The 10,427-nt window shown below is 35.9% G+C and overlaps 1 non-coding gene across 1 annotated transcript; it reads left to right on the top strand.

Annotated features, from left to right (window-relative positions):
* The first annotated feature begins 1,567 nt into the window (after positions 1–1,567).
* On the top strand, positions 1,568–1,674 carry LOC130814374 (small nucleolar RNA R71). Its single transcript, XR_009042401.1, has one exon. It is a non-coding gene; the product is annotated as a small nucleolar RNA R71 (small nucleolar RNA).
* Positions 1,675–10,427: the final 8,753 nt, after the last annotated feature.

The following is a 10,427-nucleotide window of genomic DNA, read 5'->3' as shown; positions in this document are numbered from 1 at the left end:
TCTCAAGTCTTACTACTTTGCTTTGCAAAGTGATTCATCAGCGGGTCATTAAGGAAAGATGAAACAACATTTTCCCCCAAGATATTCAATGTAAACTTTTCGTTAAACACATCAAATACAGCCCGTGCAATTTCCAAAAAATCTCTCCCCAGAATGATGGGTATGACATGATCTTCAACAATGTCCATGATCACAAAATCACAAGGGACATAGAACTTTCCTATTTGGATTGGCAAATCTCCAACAACTCCAACTGGAAACCTTATTGATCTTTCAGCTACCTACGTAGACATTATTTTGCTTGATCTTAGCTTTGATACTTTTGCGTAAAGATAACGACATGTTGCTCACACTAGCTCCCAAATCAGCAAGTGCTTCACCAAATTTGACTAGAATGGTGAAAATCCCAGGATCTTCTTCTTTCTTCGGCACCTTACACTCTAGATAGCACTACATTCCCCTCTTAGTGTCTCTAAACCTGTTTCTGGCAGCTTCTTCTTATTATATTACACCTCCTTAGAAATTCGGCATAAGACGGCATCTCCTTGAAAGCATCGTTGAAAGGAATGTTGATCTCAAGCTTACTCAAAACGTCTAAAAACTTTCCATATGTTTCTTGAAGCTTGCAACGTGCTAGTCTCTAGGAGAAAGACACAAGAGGTACATATACATTAATGGTGGGCTTCTTCCTCTTCTCTACCGTAGGTTGGTGTTGGTTGTTCCTCTTTTTCTCCCTCCTTAGGTTCTTCTTCCTCTACTACCTCTTCTTCATCGTCAACAACAACCATAGGTGGAGGATCATAGGTGGTGCCGCTTCTTAGTGTAACTGCATTCACATGGCCAAATGGGTTTTTCCAAGTATTACTTGGTCGTTTCCCACTAGGTTTGGAAAGTTTACTTAGTTATCTATGATTTTGTTGTGCGCTTGTATGTGTTGGATTGCACTAGAAGTAGCAACACTTATCTCGGACTGTGTTGCAATGAAGCTTTCTATCATGGTCTCCAAATTTGATTTCTGAGGTGGGTTTGGTGGTGGAGGTCTCTGAAATCCTAGGGGTTGCTAATTGTATGTCGGTGGAGGTTGGTGGTACGATGGTGGGTTTAATGATGCATTAGGGTTTTTATACGAAAAGTTGGGATGATACTTCCAACCTTCATTATAGGTGTTGGAGTATGGGTTGAATGGTGGCTTTCCCAGCTTGTGCATTGCATTGACCTATTGGCTTGATAAGGATTTTGCTGCTGCACACTCTAGCGGTGAATGACCTTGGATTATACACACCACACAAGCCTTCAATTCGTTTCCTACATTCAACTAGTCCATCCTTCTTGCCAAAATGCTTGGACAAAATTTTGAATTGCAAGTAGAGCATCCACTTCATATTTGCCACCTTTCTTGATATTCCTTTTATCCCTTCAATGAAAATTTGAAGACATTTTCTCGATTATCTGCTTGCCAACCTTAGGGGTTTAAGCTATCAATGTTCCTCCTGCTGCAGCATCTACTGAAATATGTATCTCAACCCTAAGACCATTGAAAAATTTCTGAATTAAGAGCCAATCTTGGATTCCGTGGTGTGGACACTTCCTTTGCAACCCTTTATATCTATCCCAAGCCTCATATAATGCTTCACCATCTTCTTGAAAAAATAAAGTGATTTTATTGCGTAGTTTAGCAGTTTTGGCTGATGAAAAGAATCAAGCAAGGAAAGCTTTGGATAATGGCTCCCAAGTGCAATACTTGTTTGGCCCTTCAGATCTTAAACAAGCTCTTGCCTCACCACGAAGTGAATAGGGAAAACAAATCACCTTCATTTGTTCATCAGAAATCCCTTGATATTTCACAATGCCACACTTATTCATGAACTCATCTAGGTGGTCGTTTGGATTCTTCATCTCACTACCGGCAAATTGATCTTGAGTAATGAATTGAAAGAAAGATGCTTTGTTCTCATAATTTGTGGCTGTGATGGTTAGTTGAACAATACTCAACCCTAGACTTCCATTGGGCATGGAATACTCTCGAAGGGATTTTATGTGTTTTTCTTCCATGTTTCGTTGTATCCTTCTTCTACTTCCAACTTCAGGATTTATAGGTACAAGGATTTCTTGCCCTTGAGACCCAGTTTGCATACACAATACTAAAAAAGCAGGGTCAAGTGCAAAGTGAAGAGAAAAGTGAAAACAACTCGCAATGACAAGGAACAATGAACTAACTAATCAAGAAAAACAACTAACAAAGTCGCCAATCCCCGGCAACGGCGCCAAAAACTTGATCAGGACTTTACATCCTTCAATAATAATACCGCACACAAGTGCAAGGCGTAGTTTAGTACGACGAAAAGTACGGGTCGAATCCACAGGGAGTGGGGGTTAAATCAATGGTTTCTTAATTGATTAGTGCGTTCAGAAACGTATAATATGATAATTGGTGATAGAAACAACTAAATCAAGCACTTAATCATACTTAAAAGAAAACTATGCATAAAGATAAATGAGGATGCAATGAACTAAAACAAAGATATAATGATCAATAAGCTAAAGAGGCAAAGGCTAGGCTTTCTCACCAAACTAGTGTTCACTAAACTTCAATCTAAGGTCATTTGTTGAAATACACGAAGATGGTCGAATGCAACAAGAGGGGGGGTGAATTGTTGTGTATCTAACTTTACTTCGTTCTTCTTCTTATTTGCGGAATTTTGACAAACAAAATAAAGCTTAAACGTAAAAAGCAAAAGATAAAAAGGAGACAAAGATTTTACGTGGAAACCTTCTTGGCCTAATAAGAAGGAAAACCACGACCCCCCGAGATTTCAAAATTCTCACTATGTTTTAGGCAATCAATTACAATTACATAAAACAAATATGCTTCACTTGAAGCTTCTCTACTCTAGGCCTATTTCTCTTCTCTTCTTTTCTCCTTCTCTTTCTCTTCTCACGCTTCTCTATTCCCATAGACTTCCCTTAAGTCTAATTACAACAAAAACACTCAATTACCCTTACAAGGCCAATTCTTAAGAAGATTAAAATTAAGTAGTTGCACAAGAAAAATATAATGAATTAATTGGCAAATTCATGAACAAAATATTTTTCTTATTTTGATCTCACCTTAAGGACACTCTTAGATGGATATCGGTTTAGCGTAGCATCCCTCGTTTATAAAGGGAACAGCCATCAGTGCACTCAACCCACGATTACCATGTAATGCACTCACCCCATGACTTCCATTTACTTACTTGCTCCCAAAGAAAGTTGGGAAGTTATTGAAGGTAGAGGTGGAAAATGACTGCGGTTCTTTTGTACGGTTAACAGAACATGAGTCACTAAGAAGATCCTAAATAATAGGAGACTCGTTCAAAGTAGAGAATAAATCTCTTGGGTTTCCGATTTTATAGGAGACTAATTCAAAGTGAGGAATAAGTCTTCTCCATATTTTTTAGGTGTTTTTTAAAAAAACTTTTTGCCAATTAATAAATTAATTTAATTAAGCAAATAATTAAACTTTTAACCTTTTACACTAACCAAAAACAGAAAACGTAATTTTCGTAACTTCCAGTCAATGTCTTCTCCAGACCTGTATCGTGGGGAACAGCGCACTGTCTCCATCTACAACTTTCGTCAGGACTTTAACTCTAGGAACTATAAACTGTCTTCTAAAGCAATTGTCCAACTTCTTGGATATTTGAGACATGTACAACTTCCACGAACCAATTCATAGGCTTCATCAACGATTAACACAATCGGATATTTACCTACAAAACAATCTCTAAAATATGTTTGTTTATTTAGAAGTGAAGTCATCATCAAAACCTAAGAGGCCAACAAATTCCCCCTTTTTGATGATGACAAACTTTATAAACAAACTTAAGTAAACAAGAGTAAAACAAAATTCTTAGAGTATACTAGAGATTAAAGTAACTCTAACTAACTTAGTAAATTAACTCGTTACAGTATAGTTTACCAAGCATGCATATACCAATTTACTTAAATTATTTAAATAATTAAACTGAAACAAAAATGAAAATAACCTAAAACATAAAGTATTCTCAAAACAACTTTAAAACAGTTAAACAAAAACAAATAATTAACCAAAATAACCGTAATGTTAAAAACAACACTTAAAAAAAACAGAATGTTTTAGCATAAACATAATTAGCAGTTAGCAGCATAATCCTTGCACAAAACACAAACACATTATCTCCCATAATTGACCATAATTGAATCAATATGAATCAATTAAGATATGTAACTGTCAATTCACACAGCTCCTCTTAACTTTGTGCATTCTCTTCCCGCTTTTGTCATCAATCAAAAATAAGATAAGGAATATCAATCCTCAGCACAAAACATATAGAATTGTCAGTGATGAAAGCAAGAAACAATAATAAAAGTAAGTGCCATGAACAATAATCAAACCTGCATATAGTTAGTTGTCACAGACCATTAATAAAAGCAAAGAAAAGTAGCAAATGTTCAACGTAACAACAACAATGTACCCCAGATGGTACAAAGTAAAAAGTGAAATTGTTTGTGAAATGCAACAGCCATACAAATCTTAAAAAAATATAGGGAGAGGGTTCAAGGGGCAGTCTCTTCTTCATCCACATATTCGGTCTGCACTTCTACTGTATCCAACTTTGCACCAAGACGATTCTCCATCATGGTAAGTTGATCAACAATTGAAGCGAGTGAGACACGAAATTCATCTTGAAAAGCACTGAATTGAGACTGTAGGTCAATGAGCTTGGAGAGAACAGAATGTGAGGAAGCTGTAGAGATAGGATCAGCACAACCAATACCAGGAGATGATGGAAATGGTGGTGGTGTAAAGTGAATAGGTGATGGTGGTGGTGGAGTTTGATATGGTAGTGGAGTGGTTGGCTTGGGAGAGAGAGGTTCACTTGAAGTAGGCTCAGGAATGGTTTCAGTGATATCATCACCCAATGCAGCCTTTTGTTTTGAAGCAAGCCTCTTACTCTTCCTTTGAACTGCTTTACCCTTCCTCCTTAATGCAATCACAACCTCTTCATCACTGGAATCATGACAAAATCATGAGGCACTTCTTCTCCTAAAGCTTCTTCCTCTACTTGTTCCCCCTCTTTTCTTGCCCCCTCTTCCTGTTCCCCTTCTTTTCCTTCTTTAGTGGGAACAGGCCCTTGTTCTTCCTCCTCTACTTCCTCTTCCTTTTCTTTTTCATTTTCTTTTTCATCTTCATTTTCTTTTTCTATATTTTCTTCATTTTCTCTTTGTTCTCCTTTTTCCTTCTTTATTTTTACTTCTTTTTCAATTTCTCCTTCTTCTTCATCCATTTCCTCCTCATCAGAACCTACATCAATTATTTCTTCTGATTCATTTATTAACACCCCTTCATTATTTAGTTTGAGATGCAAATTCTTCAGACATCTTGCACCAATTTTCATATTGGGACCCATTGGGAACTCCAGCCCATCCAATGGTACCCCAAACTTGCGAAAAATTCATGTTAACAGCCCCCCATAGCCAACAACATTCTTTTTCTCAATGCAGTCAGATAAATGTGATATCATCAAAGATGAAAAATTTATTCTTATTTGATTATCCATGCAATAAATCAAGGTTGCATCACGTAGACTCACCTCACTCCTCTTGGAGTTTCGGGGCAAAATGAATCTTCGTGCAACATTGTAAAGTAATTTATGCATTGGAGACAAGATATTGTGACTGATTTTACCCTTCTTTTGTGCAACCCCTAAAAACTTAAAAATCGTTTTTTCATTTATTCCTTAAAAAACTATCTTTGCACCAACACAATATGTATCAAACCCAACATTTGGAACATTGAACCATTCCCCCAACAATGCGCTATTAAACTCTAATTTTATGTTCCTAACCATACTAGAACACATTCCACAGTTATTGGAGAAGTTTGAAATAAACTCTCGCATAATGTTTGGAAAAATGAGATTACAACTAAACTCAGTCATCAAAACCTCCCATTCTTGAAATTTTAAAATAGTATGAAGATGAGGAAAGTGTGTAGAGTCATACCAGTACTTATCTACCCCAAATCCGACGGACATTTCCTTTGCAATCTCTTCAGCACTGTTAGGATCAACTTGCTTCAAACGCTTAACCGCTTTGGAGGATGATTCACCTTTTGGTGAAAGTATTTTTCGTTTTGTTCCAACATTTTCAGTGGTTTCTTGGGATGGTGATGGTGTAGCGTTCAGTAATGGGGGTGGATGAACAATTTTTAAGGGTTTTGGCTGGATATTTTGGTGGGATGTAGAGGCTTTCTTTCCTCATTTAGAAGTTTTCTTGCTTGATTTTGGTGTTTTCATGTTTGAATTTTGAAAGCTTGAGAGAAGAAGAAGGACGGTTTCTTGAGACGGTTTTGAAAAGGGATGAAGATAGTTTGAGTGATTTGATGTGTTAGGGCCTTTTTAAAGATGGCTGACGGTTACCTCACGTCCCATCTCATCAATGCCATTCATCGTGGCTTTTGATATGGAAGGATTGAGTGGATTTGAGATAGAATTTTGGTTTAAACCGTTTCCCTTAAAATTTTTATTTATTTAAGTTTAAATTGGCTAGACATTTTTCAAACAATATGATAATATAATTTATGATATCAAAATAAGATACGAAATCAAAATAAAGTAATTAAAAAAATGAATTATGATATTATGAAATATTATAAAGAAAATAACGAACATATTGCTTTGGTCTGATCAAATTAACGATATGCAAACAAGAGAATATTCATCGTACAAACTTTATTACATGTTTACCTGATCCATGCAATAATTGATTCTCAATCAAAATATTGAGGTTGATTCTTGACCCTCTTTTTTCATGATGCTTCATTGGGAATTTTATGCAACCATCTTTAGTGGAGCTTGATCATACCAAGTTCCAATCTCATCTTTTCATATTGTTCCCTTGGAAGCGGTTTGGTCAGAATATCTGCAACTTGTTCATTAGTATTGACATGCTTTAATACAATATTTTTATGTTCTACGTTATCCTTAAGAAAATGATGTATGATATGTATATGTTTAGCTCGTGAATGATGCACTGGATCTTTAGACATACATATGGCACTGGTATTATCACAATAGATAGGAATACATTCAACTTTAATACCAAAATCTCTTAGTTGCTGTTTTATCCAAAGCATTTGGGAACAGCAAGCTGCTGCTGCTACGTATTCAGCTTCGGCTGTGGATAATGCAATCGTGTTTTGTTTCTTAGAACTCCATGAAACTAAACTTGAGCCAAGAAATTGTACCATACCTGACGTGCTTTTTCTATTAACTAGATCACCTGCATAATCTGCATCACTAAAGCCTTTTAAATCATAAACATCACTTTTAGGATGAAATAGGGACAAGTCGTCTGTTCCATTCAAATATCTTAAAATCCGTTTTACTGCTGTGAGATGTGATTCTTTGGGGTTGGACTGAAATCTAGCACATAAACCAACACTAAATGAAATATCGAGTCTACTTGCAGTTAGATATAATAAGGAACCTATCATGCCTCGATACATTGTTTCATCTATGTTAGTTCCTTTTAGGTCTTCATTTAATCTAACATTTGTAGCCATGGGTGTATGGTTGGTTTTAGCATTGTTTAGCCCATACTTCTTAAGAAGTTCTTTTATATATTTTTGTTGATGAATAAAAATACCATTTTCAGTTTGTTTAATTTGAAAACCAAGGAAGAAATTTAATTTTCCCATCATGCTCATTTCAAATTCTATGCCCATAAGGTTGGCAAATTCTTTACATAACAAATCATTGGTCGCACCGAAAATAATATCATCAACATAAATTTGAACAACTAAAATATCATAACCTTTGTTCTTAAAGAATAAGGTCTTATCAATTTTCCCTCTTACAAAGTCATTTCGAATCAAAAACTTTGATAGTGTTTCATACCATTGCCTTGGAGCTTGTTTCAACCCCTAAAGAGCTTTATCAAGCTTGTAGACATGATCAAGAAAAGAGGCATTCTCAAAACCAGGAGGTTGTTCAACAAACACTTCTTCATCAAGAAATCCATTTAAGAAAGCACATTCCACATCCATTTGATATAACTTAAAGTTCATAAAAGCAGCAAAAGAAATTAAAATTCTAATAGCCTCTAACCTTGCTACCGGTGCAAATGTCTCAGTGTAATCAATACCTTCTTGTTGATTGTACCCTTTGACCACGAGTCTTGCCTTGTTTCTTACAATTATTCCATGCTCATCTAGCTTATTCCGAAATACCCATTTCAAACCAATTACCTTCTTGCCTTTTGGTTTGGGTTCTAAGTGCCACACTTTATTCCTTTCAAATTCATTTAATTCATCTTGCATGGCTACTATCCATTCGAAATCCTTTAGAGCTTCTTCGTGATTTTTGGGTTCAAGTGATGATAGGAACGCAAAGTGTGCACAAAAGTTTCTTAGTTGAATCTGGTTTGTGTTCCCTTATTCATATCACTTATAATCAGATCAAGAGGATGATAACTTTGGTATTTCCAAGTTTTAGGCACAAATTCTCTGGAGGGAACAGTAGCATGTTCTAATTCAGCATCTTAATTTGCATTTTGTTCAGCTACTAGATCATCTTGGTCATCTGCGGGAACAACTGGATTGGGAACAGTCCGCTGGTCCTGTTGTGCTGGCAGTTCCTGGATTTGGTCAGTTTCTCCTGCCTCTTCTTGTATTGGCTGTTCACCTGCTGTTCCTAGATCTTGCATTTTAACTCCTTCATCATCATCTTCTAAATTTGCAAGACCTATTTTAATATTATTTGTTTCCTGTTCACTTGTTGAAAAGTTAGTTTCATCAAAAATTATGTGAATAGATTCATCTACGCACATTGTTCTTTTATTGTAAACTCTGTAAGCTTTGCTATGTGATGAATAACCAAGAAATACTGCTTCATCTCTTCTTTCATCAAATTTACCTATATTTCGTTTTCCATTCACATGAACAAAACATTTGCATCCAAACACACGAAAATAGGAAATATTGGGTTTGACACCTTTGAGCAATTCATAGGGTGTCTTAGAAGTGATTGGTCTTATTAACACACGATTCAAAATATAGCATGCAGTATTAACGGCTTCGGCCCAAAAATTTCTAGGTAGACTACTAGCAATCAACATAGTTCTAGCCATTTCTTCTAGGGTTCTATTTTTCCTTTCTACCACTCCATTTTGTTGTGGTGTTCTAGGAGCGGAAAAATTGTGATTTATACCATGTTCATTGCAATAATTCATAAATTTTGAATTTTCAAATTTTTTGCCATGATCTGATCTTATGTGAACAATTAGATTGTTGGTAGATTTTTGTGTTTTGTTAGCAAAAGAAACAAACTCATCAAAAGCTTCATCTTTGCTTACTAAAAATATAGTCCAGGTAAATCTACTATAGTCATCAATTATGACAAACACATATCTTTTGCCACTGCGGCTTTGTGTTCTCATAGGTCCACATAGATCCATATGAATTAATTATAATGGTCTAGAGGTAGTCACCAGGTACTTTGATTTAAAGGATGACCGCACATGTTTTCCTTTAGCACAAGGATCACAAATTTCATTTTTGAGGAATTTTATTGCTGGTAATCCTCTTACTAGGTCTTTTGATCTTAAGGTGTTAATCAATGAATAGCTAGCATGACCTAGACGCTTGTGCCAAAGCAGTGGGTCTTGTTCTAAAACGCTTAAACACGTTAGACTGGTTTTGGGAACAGTGTCCAGGTCCACAACATAAATGTTCCCTTTTCTGATTCCCTCTAGCACAGGGTCTCCTGTGTTGTTCCTAGAAATTATGCATCGTTCAGAAGTAAACTTAATAGAGTTACCTTTGTCACAAAATTGAGAAATACTTAAAAGATTGTGTTTTAAATTCTCGACTAAAAATACATTGTCAATGGCATAGGAACTTGACCTTCCAACCTTTCCTTTGGCGATTATCTCACCCTTCATATTATCACCGAAGGTTACAGTTCCCCCGTCATAAGCTTCAAGTGAGAGAAATTTAGATTTGTCACCCGTCATGTGCTTGGAACACCCACTGTCGAGATACCATGAGTTGTTCCCCCTCACTTGAACCTGCAAAGCAAATTAATGGTTAGGTTCAGGAACCCAGTCATCCTTGGGTTCCCTGTCGATAATAATTGAATCACATTTCTTAATCCATATGCGTTCGACATAATTTTTATTTGCTATGTGATGCTGTTCCCTTTTTATACAATGATATTTTAGGTGTCCAATTTTGCCACAAAAGGAACAGATTTTACTACTAGGGAGATCAACATAGACTTTTTTCTTTTTATTATTTTTATCATAACCTGGACCCTCTTTACTCTTTGTTTTAGCTTCTAGAATCCATTTGGGAATTTCATTGATTTTCCCTTTTCCTCTTGAGTTTATTTTATTTTTCAAAT

Source organism: Amaranthus tricolor, chromosome 5 (assembly GCF_026212465.1).
Source record: "Amaranthus tricolor cultivar Red isolate AtriRed21 chromosome 5, ASM2621246v1, whole genome shotgun sequence".
In the NCBI taxonomy this organism is placed as follows: domain Eukaryota; kingdom Viridiplantae; phylum Streptophyta; class Magnoliopsida; order Caryophyllales; family Amaranthaceae; genus Amaranthus; species Amaranthus tricolor.
The sequence above is the reverse complement of the archived record's forward strand: the minus strand, read 5'-3'. Positions and strand labels throughout refer to the sequence as shown.